The sequence below is a fragment of the Emys orbicularis genome, chromosome 9 (genome assembly GCF_028017835.1).
Source record: "Emys orbicularis isolate rEmyOrb1 chromosome 9, rEmyOrb1.hap1, whole genome shotgun sequence".
Taxonomy (NCBI): Eukaryota; Metazoa; Chordata; order Testudines; family Emydidae; genus Emys; species Emys orbicularis.
In genome coordinates, this window is record NC_088691.1 from 43,391,262 (window position 1) to 43,401,843 (window position 10,582).

Here is a 10,582-nt window from a genome sequence, read left to right on the forward strand (position 1 = left end):
TGGACATAAAAATTAGTGTTTCCCGTGTGCACAAAAGCTTGTTCCTCCTCCATTGTTCGCTATCCTATGTATCCCTCATGCAGGAGAGGAAACCCTGTTTTGAGTTGCTATGATCTATGAGAGGAGGGGGCGTGGGGTCCTTCCTCTGGGCTTTATATGCCAACCCAACTTAAACTTGGCACTCATTTAAAATCAGGGAAATTCCCAAACAAAGCTTGTTTTAATAAGTTAATGTTGAAAGTGTGTTCCAGTGGACTCCTCCCAAAATAAATCTTGACCAAAATTTGACAGTTAGAAAAACCAGAAAATTAAAAATTCTGGAACTTAACTGATTCACGCCTCACTCTCACACTGCCCGTTTTACACCACCCAACCATCTTTAACTGTCCCTCTAAAACTAGTGAAGTTTGTGCAAAGGTCAAAATGACAAATGACTAGGAGTTCATAAAATCCTGTTTCTTATTCAGACTCCATTTCTATGGTAGTATAGCAGAGACACAGTGCAACACTACTCGCTACAAAACTTGCATTTGTTAGTTGCTACACATTATTGTTAATGGAGTTAAAAATACAAACTTGCAAGCTATACCCACAATTATATAACCCTTCAACACCATAGAGTCAGCCTATCTTATGACGCCACAGATCAGTCGTGTTTCCACTCTGTTCCACCAATACATCACACTGAGAAAATGTACGGAACTTGGATGTAACAATGTACCTGAGACTCTACACTTTGAAATATTTACTATCCATTGAATAAACAACATAAACCTAGCAGCCGAAGAAAACAACTTACATTTATTGGTGTAAATCAGGTAAGATAGTAAGTGATGACAGAACGATGGAGAAGATATGACAGTGGATCCCTTAAATGTTAACTTCCCAGACTGTTCAAAGGTGTAGGGTTTTTATAAAGAGGGTGTAATTTTTGGGTAGTAGCTGGACTCTAAAGCACATTTTCAACTTTAACTCCTTTGTTGGAAAAAATCCCCCCAAACCTTATTTGGGAGTAAATATTACGAGGTAACTTTTGGTCTCAAGCCCTGCCTAAATTTTGCAAATGCTTTCCATGATTGCCAGCACTGGTTCAGGTCCTCCCCTCTGCAGTCCTGAGAGCTCTTGTGTAAATGGACTGCTGCCAGTGTTTTCAGCACAGTGTTGTTAGACCTGCTGTGAACAAGATCAGGTGATGGTTTACAAACTCTGGTGATCTGTTAACAAAGTTGGGAGCCCCAGTGTAAACTGTTGTGGAGATGAACTGATGGTAGCTACAGCAAGACATTTTGGAAAATTTCTCTAGTATAGACACAGCTTGTGTGTGACTTTGAATTGGCTGGCCAGGTAGGAACCGGTCACCTTAGGATGCTTTCCAAATTTCTTGCATCATGGATAAATGCAGACTGTGGAGGGAAGCGCCTACATAGGACTTGCTAGACTGCGTCAGATCCATGGTCCATCTAGTCTAGTATCATGTCTCGAACAGTCACCAGCACCATGTACTTCAAAGGAAGGTGCAAGAAACCATGCAGTAGGTAGGTGTGGGATAATATGTTCCCCTTGAATGTCCATCCTAAACCCTAATAATTAGAAACTGGTTTAAATCCCAAAGCAGGAGGTTTGATATCAATTCCCACACTTTTTCTTTTTTACTGTTGTTCTCAGATGATATCTTTATAAATGTCCAGTCCTTTTTTGAGTCTTGATAAGCTTTTGTCTTCAACAGTATCCTGGGACAGTGGGTTCCACAGTAGATGTGTGAAAAGATAGTTTCTGTTGTCCATTTTGAGTTTGGCACCTTTCAATTTGTTTGAATGTTCCCTTGCTCTAGTGTTGAGAGCTTCTTGGTTAGGAAGCTTGGTCTCCCTGTGAATGTAATGGAAACAGTGGAGCAGGGAGCTCTGAAATGGATTTCTTCATTAGTTGGAGGGCAGGAGCTACAAGGAAGAGCCATGTGCTCTGGTATTAGACACCTAGTGTGGGTAGTGGTGGGGGTCCCTCTGATATCTGTAGTGATGAATTTTGACTGTTCTAACCCTAGTTTTTCCTCTTCTGGCAGAGGCAGAGTCTCACTTGTGGATGTTCTTGGCATGGCAGCTTTTTGGGAAATCTGAATTAGTGTGCTCATAGCAAGTCTTGAGGCACATCAGACATGCTGAGGTCTTCTAGGTCTTGTACACATTACAGATTGTTGCTGTGTTTGAATGTGGTGGTGAAGAATTGAGTTAGCTGACACATTTTTCCTGGACTATCCTGTCAGCTAATTTAATTCTTCAAAGCCCTATTCAGACAATCACTGTGTGTCATGTAGACAGGGTTCTATAGGTGGCCAAGTAAAAGGAATTCCAAAGGATCAGTGCCTTGCTTTCAGCAGGAGTGTAGCAATGACCTTGGAAGGCCATTGGAGAATCTAGCAGCACACGTCCTTGAAAGTTGCTAATGTTTTATACTGGTCACTGTTACGCAAAAGTTTCCCTTCTACTCCCCTATTTTTCATGCTTACAAATTTAGGAAAATTCTTATTGTGTTCCTAAATTTTGCATGTTGATCTCTACCTAAAAGTGGCCTTTTCATAAATTGGAGCAAAATTATTTCAGTTGAGCTTGAAAAATTCCTTTTTCCTGTATTAAGAAAATCTAGCCACTTTTTAAAAGAGAGCTATATGAAAAATGGCTGAAGATTTAAACTTGGCATAGGGACAGTCCTCCTTAAGAAGTAGTGCCTGTACTACACATAAAATACCTTGGTTTTGATTGAATAAAATAGATAGTTTGAAAATTGCCTGCTAAGCCTTCACAAGAGAAAATTAAATTTCCATATGCACACTCAGGAGACATGGATTGTTCGCAAGTTCACAGCTAGTTAGGTACATGCACAGATTGGTTCAAGACGCTTATGGTGCGGCTTGTGAAGTCTGCACAGATTGGAAATTTTGCTAGTCTAGTAGCTCTTATTAAAAGAATTTACAAGCTCTGTAAGTTTAAAATTAAAGGGAAAGAAGTGTGTTAATGCAACATTAACAATACATAATTGACTGCTGCATTCACTGATGTGATCCGAATATTCCAACATTACTCGGCTGTGTTGCATTTAAGTACTATTTTCTCTTTCTCTCTTGTGAAATATCTAGGTTCCTAGAAGTACAGACGATGAAAACATACTGTATGTGTAATGTGGCCAAGTTAACTTTTGAATTTCCTGATGTTTTATTATCTTAACTGTGGTATAGTGTGAATACCATTTTTTGTAATTTCAAATTCAATATAAAACATAATAGATATGTGCTTGATTCACAGAACTGTTGGTTGACCCTCCCAAGCACCCTCTTCTGTGTCCTTTTCTCTCTTGTCTCCATTCACCTCTGTTGCATTTAGGCCTTTCCAGATGCAGCCAAATTTTCCAAAAGTGGCCACTGATTTTAGGGGTCTCAGTTGTTGCAAGTCCAGTGTCAGGTACCTGAGGCCAGATTTTCAGGGGTGCTTAGCACCTGTAGCTCCCATTGATTTCAATTGAAATATTGTGCTAGAACAGCATATTATGGGACACATAAACCGAAAACCAGACAGGTGAAGGGGATCACCATACAGGCTTTGTCCACCATGCTGAATAATTGCATTCCGATGGCCTCTCTTTGAAGTTGAGAGAGTTGATTGAGTTAATCAAGTTGGTCTCTCCCCTCACCCCCATGCACCAACAGCAAACTTCCTGAGTTAGCAGGAACTGCTCTGTCAGGGAGACAAATGCCTTGTTCCCTCTGCTGTACACTGCTCCTCTGAGATTAAGACAGTTCCTGCTGACACCTTACATGGGACTGTAGCTGTTTGGATCACCAGAATGAGGGCCATTGCCATTTAGTCCGAGTAACAATCCCCCTTCACTCTAGACAATATCTTCTTTGTCTTCTGTTTGGAATTGGTTTTCATGTGGAGATAATCTGGGGTAATATACAGCATCTGGCATTAATGTTTGTAGGAAGCATGTCAGAGTTCTCATTTGTAATGATTTTCACTTGCAGTATGCAAGTCTACTGTAGGGAAGGCATGAGACTCTGTCCAGCCTGCTGTAGCAAGCTGTAACTGTTTAATCACCATCATTTGTTTCTACACTGGGGGGAAGTTTGTGAAAATTTCTCACCATTGCTACCACCAATGGTAGCAACATTGGGAGCTAGGGTAAGCAGGGCTCCGAGGCCCATTGCATTAAGTGCAGCATTCAGAGCAGATTAGCATGACAATACTTAAAATGCCAGTGACTGTTGGTGCACGGTTTGCATGAGCATGCTTATTGATATCACTGATCTGACTCCACTCGGGGTATCAGTGGTAGGACCCTATAGGAAAGTGTTCTGGTGTAGACAAGGCCCTTTTTGCTGGTTGGGTTCTAGTAACTTCTCCTTGACTTGGGTCTCAGACACCAATCCCTGTCTCAGAACATGTCTACACTACAAACTGTCGTTGACCCAAAGTACACCTCTACCCCGATATAACACGACCTGATATAACACAAATTTGGATATAACGTGGTAAAGCAGTGCTCCGGGGGGGCGGGGCTGCGCTGCGCACTCCGGCGGATCAAAGCAAGTTCGATATAACACGGTTTCACCTATAACGCGGTAAGATTTTTTGGCTCCAGAGGACAGCGTTATATCGGGGTAGAGGTGTACATTCTTGTACAATGACCACAGTTTGTGTATTGCTCGTGCGAATGCATGCTTGGCTGCTTGCATCTGCACTGTATATACTCACCAGGAGTCTTATGTTGCATGTCGCCGTCTGGGGTGTAATGCCTTTTGGGAACTTTTTGCAATGTGTATGGGGTAGCAATGAGTCGCGTAAGACCTTTGGGAGCTAGGAGTCAAGTTACCAGCATGCAACTTTCTCCATCGCATAATGCCATTCATAGCCTATAGTTGTGCCTTTTTAAAAAAAATCCTACCAACCCGCATGGCACTTTCGGTGTCTGCCCTCTCTGACAGAAGCATGGAGCCCACAGAGCTCTGTGCTATTCTCATGAATGTTGCAAATACAGGAGGCACAATTCTCCTGTAGTTACAGACCCACAGGAAGTACTGCAGCAACGGGGGACATGAGGATTTCTTCAAGGACCGTTTGCTAAGGGATGTAGCGAATAACAGTTCAGGATTGTTGGTGGGGTTCAAAGAGCAGCTGCAGACAGCTGAGCACCACTTCTGGGCCCAAGAAATGAGCACTGATGGGTGGGATCGCATCATAATACGGGTTTGGGAAGACGAGCAGCGGCTGCAGAATTTTTGGATGCAAAAGGCCACAGTGCTGGATCTGTGTGCTGAGCTGTCCCCAGACCCCCAGCACAGAGACACCAAAATGAGAGCTGCATTGACAGTGGAGAAGAGTGGTGATTTCACTCTGGAAACTTGCAATGCTGAACTGCTACCAGTGAGTGGGAAATCATTTTGAAGTTGGAAAATCCACAGTGGGGACCATTGTCAGTTAAGAGTGTAGGGCCATTAATCGTCTCCTGCTACTCAGGACTGTGACTTTTCGCAATGTGTGGGACATGGTGGATGGCTAGGCAGTGAGGGGTTCCCAAACTGTGGTGGGGCAAAAGACCACACGTGTCCCTATTTTAGCACAAGTCCACCTTGCAACAGAGACGTCAACAGAAACGGTTCCTTTTCTGTGGTTAAGCAAGCATTGGTCAGTCACCGGGAACGCCTCACCAATGCCAGTGTAGGCTGGTCTGTGAAGGTGCATGATGCTTGCAACTTTAAGAACACAGGACTGCTCAGAAAGCTGCCAGCAGGGCCTTTCTTTCCCGACTGGCAGCTTACCATTGGCAATTTTGAAATGCCAGTAGTGATTCTGCGGGACCCAGCCTGCTCTTTGCTCCCCTGGCTCATGAAGCTTACGCTGACCACCTCAAGACCACTAAGGAAAGACTCAGCAGGTGCAGAATGACTGTTGAATATGCTTGTGGTGGATTGAAGGGACGCTGGTGGTGTTTACTCACTAGATTAGATCTCACTGAGAAAAATATCTCAATGGTTATAGTTGGCTGTTGTGTCTTGCATAAGATCTGTGAGGCAAAGGGGAGGGGAAGCTGTCATGAGTGGCTGTCTGCTGACTTTGAACAGCCAGACATAGGGGCCATCACAAGAGCTGGGCATGGAGCTAGTGAGGGTTGCTTTGAAAGTGCTGCAGTAGGGTGCTATTCTGGAGTGTTCTCTAGCCTCGAGCTGTGGGTGCTGCTAGGAATTGGATGGTGCCTGCTGTCTATTTATAAATAGGACTGGCTGTTTGCCAGGATGTGCGTGCACTGTGATCCTGTACATTTACAAGTACTGTGTGCTTTGCGTGTGTGGTGTGAAGTAATAAAGATAATCTCATTCTCAAAAAACAGAAATTTATTGAATTGCACCAACAGCACAGGAAAAATCAATGTGCAAAAAGCATGTGCGGCAATACAAACGTTAATTGTAAATTAATGGAATGGAACTTGAAGATTGGAAAGGCAGCAAACATTTCTGCGCATTTGAATGCACAAATGTAGTCGATTGTGACTACATATACACCAGGCGTGGGTCTCTCCGGTTAGAGTATCTGAAGTTGTGGTTTCCCTTGCTGTCCCCTGGCATGGAGTAGCAGGGATAAGGATGTGGCCCAGGATTCCATATAGTATGTAGGGAGCTGGAGCTGGAGTTGTGGGATTTTTGGACTGGTAGCTCACCAGGATCTGCAGCATTTGGGTTTGCTGCCTGAGAAGACGGATTACACTGGTCTACAATTTTTGAGAAGTCGTCTGCTTCAGAGATAAAATGTGCTATTTATTATGTATTTTGATTTGCTGAATTCAAATACGACAATTAAAACAACTGATTGGCTACTGTTTCTAAGATATTTAAGTTTTTACATTTTATGTCTATGTATATTGTGTAGATAGTTTTAATCATAAATTGTAAACCTAGGTCTTTTCGTGTGTTTATGGTTGCTTTACATGATAATATTTCACCTGTCCTGTTTATGTAACACTTTAAAAATCAGCAAAAGGGTTATATAAATAAAATTTATTATGAAACAAAAGGCAAAAAACTATTCTGTACATAGTTTAGTCCTATTCAGTGTCTACTCGGCGCTTCTTGGCTTGTCTCTTGTATTCATTAAATGGAGCATCTCTTGTCACTGTCCAGCAATAGTCTGCAAGCATTGATGGGCTCCATTTGCCCTGATAGCATTTCTCCATTGTTGCAATGTCCTGGTGAAATCGCTCGCCGTGCTCGTCGCTCACTGCTCCGCAGTTCGGTGGAAAAAAATCTAGATGAGAGTGCAAAAAAATGTATCTTTAGTGACATGTTGCAACCAAGGCTTTTGTATGCCTTGAGGAGGTTTTCCACCAACAACCTGTAGTTGTCTACCTTGTTGTTTCCGAGAAAATTTATTGCCACTAACTGGAAGGCTTTCCATGCCGTCTTTTCCTTGCCACGCAGTGCATGGTCAAATGCATCAGCTCGAAGAAGTTCATGAATCTAAGGACCAACAAAGACACCTTCCTTTATCTTAGCTTCACTTAACCTTGGAAATTTTCCACAGAGGTACTTGAAAGCTGCTTGTGTTTTGTCAATGGCCTTGACAAAGTTCTTCATCAGACCCAGCTTGATGTGTAAGGGTGGTAACAAAATCTTCCTTGACTCAACAAGTGGTGGATGCTGAACACTTTTCCTCCCAGGCTCCAATGACTGTCGGAGTGGCCAATCTTTCTTGATGTAGTGGGAATCTCTTGCACGACTATCCCATTCGCAGAGAAAACAGCAGTACTTTGTGTATCCAGTCTGCAGACCAAGCAAGAGAGCAACAACCTTCAAATCACCACAAAGCTGCCACTGATGTTGGTCATAGTTTATGCACCTCAAAAGTTGTTTCATGTTGTCATAGGTTTCCTTCATATGGACTGCATGACCAACTGGAATTGATGGCAAAACATTGCCATTATGCAGTAAAACAGCTTTAAGACTCGTCTTCGATGAATCAATGAACAGTCTCCACTCATCTGGATCGTGAACGATGTTGAGGGCTGCCATCACACCATCGATGTTGTTGCAGGCTACAAGATCACCTTCCATGAAGAAGAATGGGACAAGATCCTTTTGACGGTCACGGAACATGGAAACCCTAACATCACCTGCCAGGAGATTCCACTGCTGTAGTCTGGAGCCCAACAGCTCTGCCTTACTCTTGGGTAGTTCCAAATCCCTGACAAGGTCATTCAGTTCACCTTGTGTTATGAGGTGTGGTTCAGAGGAGGAGGATGGGAGAAAATGTGGGTCCTGTGACATTGATGGTTCAGGACCAGAAGTTTCATCCTCTTCCTCTTCCTCGTCTGACTCAAGTGAGAATGATTCTGGTGCATCAGGAACCGGCAGTCCTTCTCCGTGGGGTACTGGGCGTATAGCTGATGGAATGGTTGGATAATGCACAGTCCACTTTTTCTTCTTTGACACACCTTTCCCAACTGGAGGCGCCATGCAGAAGTAACAATTGCTGGTATGATCTGTTGGCTCTCTCCAAATCATTGGGACTGCAAAAGGCATAAATTTCCTTTTCGTGTTCAACCACTGGCGAAGATTTGTTGCACAAGTGTTGCAGCATATGTGTGGGGCCCACCTCTTGTCCTGATCTCCAATTTTGCAGCCAAAATAAAGGTGATAGGCTTTCTTAACCATAGTGGTTATACTGCGCTTTTGTGATGCAAAAGTCACTTCACCACAAACATAGCAGAAGTTATCTGCACTGTTCACACAAGTACGAGGCATCTCTGCTCACTTTGGCTAAACAGAAATGTGTCCCTTTGCAAAATCAAACACTGACAAATAAGAGAGCACGACACTATATGATTTCTAGAGCTGATATAGGGCAATTTGTTCAGCAGAGTGATGTAAGCTTCGTTATGATTGCATCATCCATGACTTCTAGGAATAACATGATGCAATTCATATCATGTATGACGCAATACCAGCTTCAGATTGCATCATTCATTGTTTTGCCTAAAAAGCAAGTACTGTCCAAACCCAGTCATAGATTTATTCATAGATCCAGTCAAAGATGTATTTTAGTCATTTCTGGTTTAAATTGAGATCCCTTCCCTTTATAACTCACTTATCCTCCGCCATTGCCAAGTCAAGGGTCGTATATACTGACCCAATAGCATATCTTGAAAACTAGAGCCAATCAACAATTTTAAGCATCATTTTCATTCTCAGTGACCCAGAATTAGTAAAGTTTGACTACATTTATTTCAGAAGCATTTTGGCTGTAGAGCAGTGTTACACCTTCGTGCATTTCCCTCTCCTTTTCCTGCTGGGACTCTCGGGCCTTTCTCCTGTCCACTCTTCCTGTCTGCCACGTTGGCCCTCCAGGCCCTTTTTATCACAATCTGATGCAGCACTGGCTTGCAGGATCTTGCTGGACATGTCCTTCCTGGTCCTCTTCTTTCTCCTCCTTGTCAGGGGCAGGCGTTCTGTGGGAGTGGAGGGGGCAGCCCTCAAAGCCTCCATGCCAGAATCTGCTGATAACAATAGTCAGATGTGCCATAGGATTTAGAGCCACTACGGGAAGAGAGAGATTCAAAACTCCCTTCCCTTATTCCCATAAACACTTTTAATAAGACATGCTTATTGACACTTCAGCTATAGAGTGCCTGGGCACAGCTCCACTCTCCAGCCCTAGGCATGGTGAGTATGGCCCATCCGGGGCAAGATGGCAGGTCGGGGGGGAAGGAATTTCAGTTGCATGAAACAATAAAATTTCAGTCCTTATTCTAAGGGTGGGAGCATGGAGCAGTGGCACTGAGTACTGGTCCTGTTTTCCACAAGCAGTGGAGGTTTTAGCTGGTATCTCACTGCAGAGCGTAACAGAGGGAGCGGCTGCTACTGGCATCCTGAAGCCACCTGGGTCTGTATGCTATTAGCCAGTTTACTGCAATGGTGCCAGCTGAACTCATCACAGAGTGGTGCGGGAAAGCATCCTACCACAGAGGAAGAAATAAGGCAGACATCCCTAGAAACCTTCGGCAGAGGACTGCAGAGCATCTCTGTGAAAGTTTTATTGAGGGACATCCCTATGTATATAAAACCAAACTGCCCTGCCTGGCTCACCCTACCCCCCCCCCCCCCCAGCCCAACAGAGGAATGAAAAGCAGATGCCACTTCTACCTGTTTGTTTGTTTGTTGTGCCACTAACTCTTCTTGTCTGAGTAGAACAATGAAAAGTTGATACCTTTGTCTTGACTTGGGGATGGGCCGGGCGCCATCTTTAAATTTAAACATTGTAAGGAAAAATACATCCCCATGCTTACCTGAGGTTCCTTCCCCTTCAGCAGGCTCATCCATGTTTGGCTGGCAGGACTGGCTAGACTGGGGTGGAGTCTCAGGCAGGTCCTGGCTCATGACATGGCTAGGCTCCTCCTCAGCTGCATCTCCCCTGACTCCTCTCTTCCTCCTTGCTGTTCATGACAGGGGGCTCTGTCTTGGGCTCCTCTGAGGTATCCATTGTGGTCTGTGGCGCACTACTGGGGCCTCTGCCAAGTATGGCATGCAGCTCATTGCAGAAGC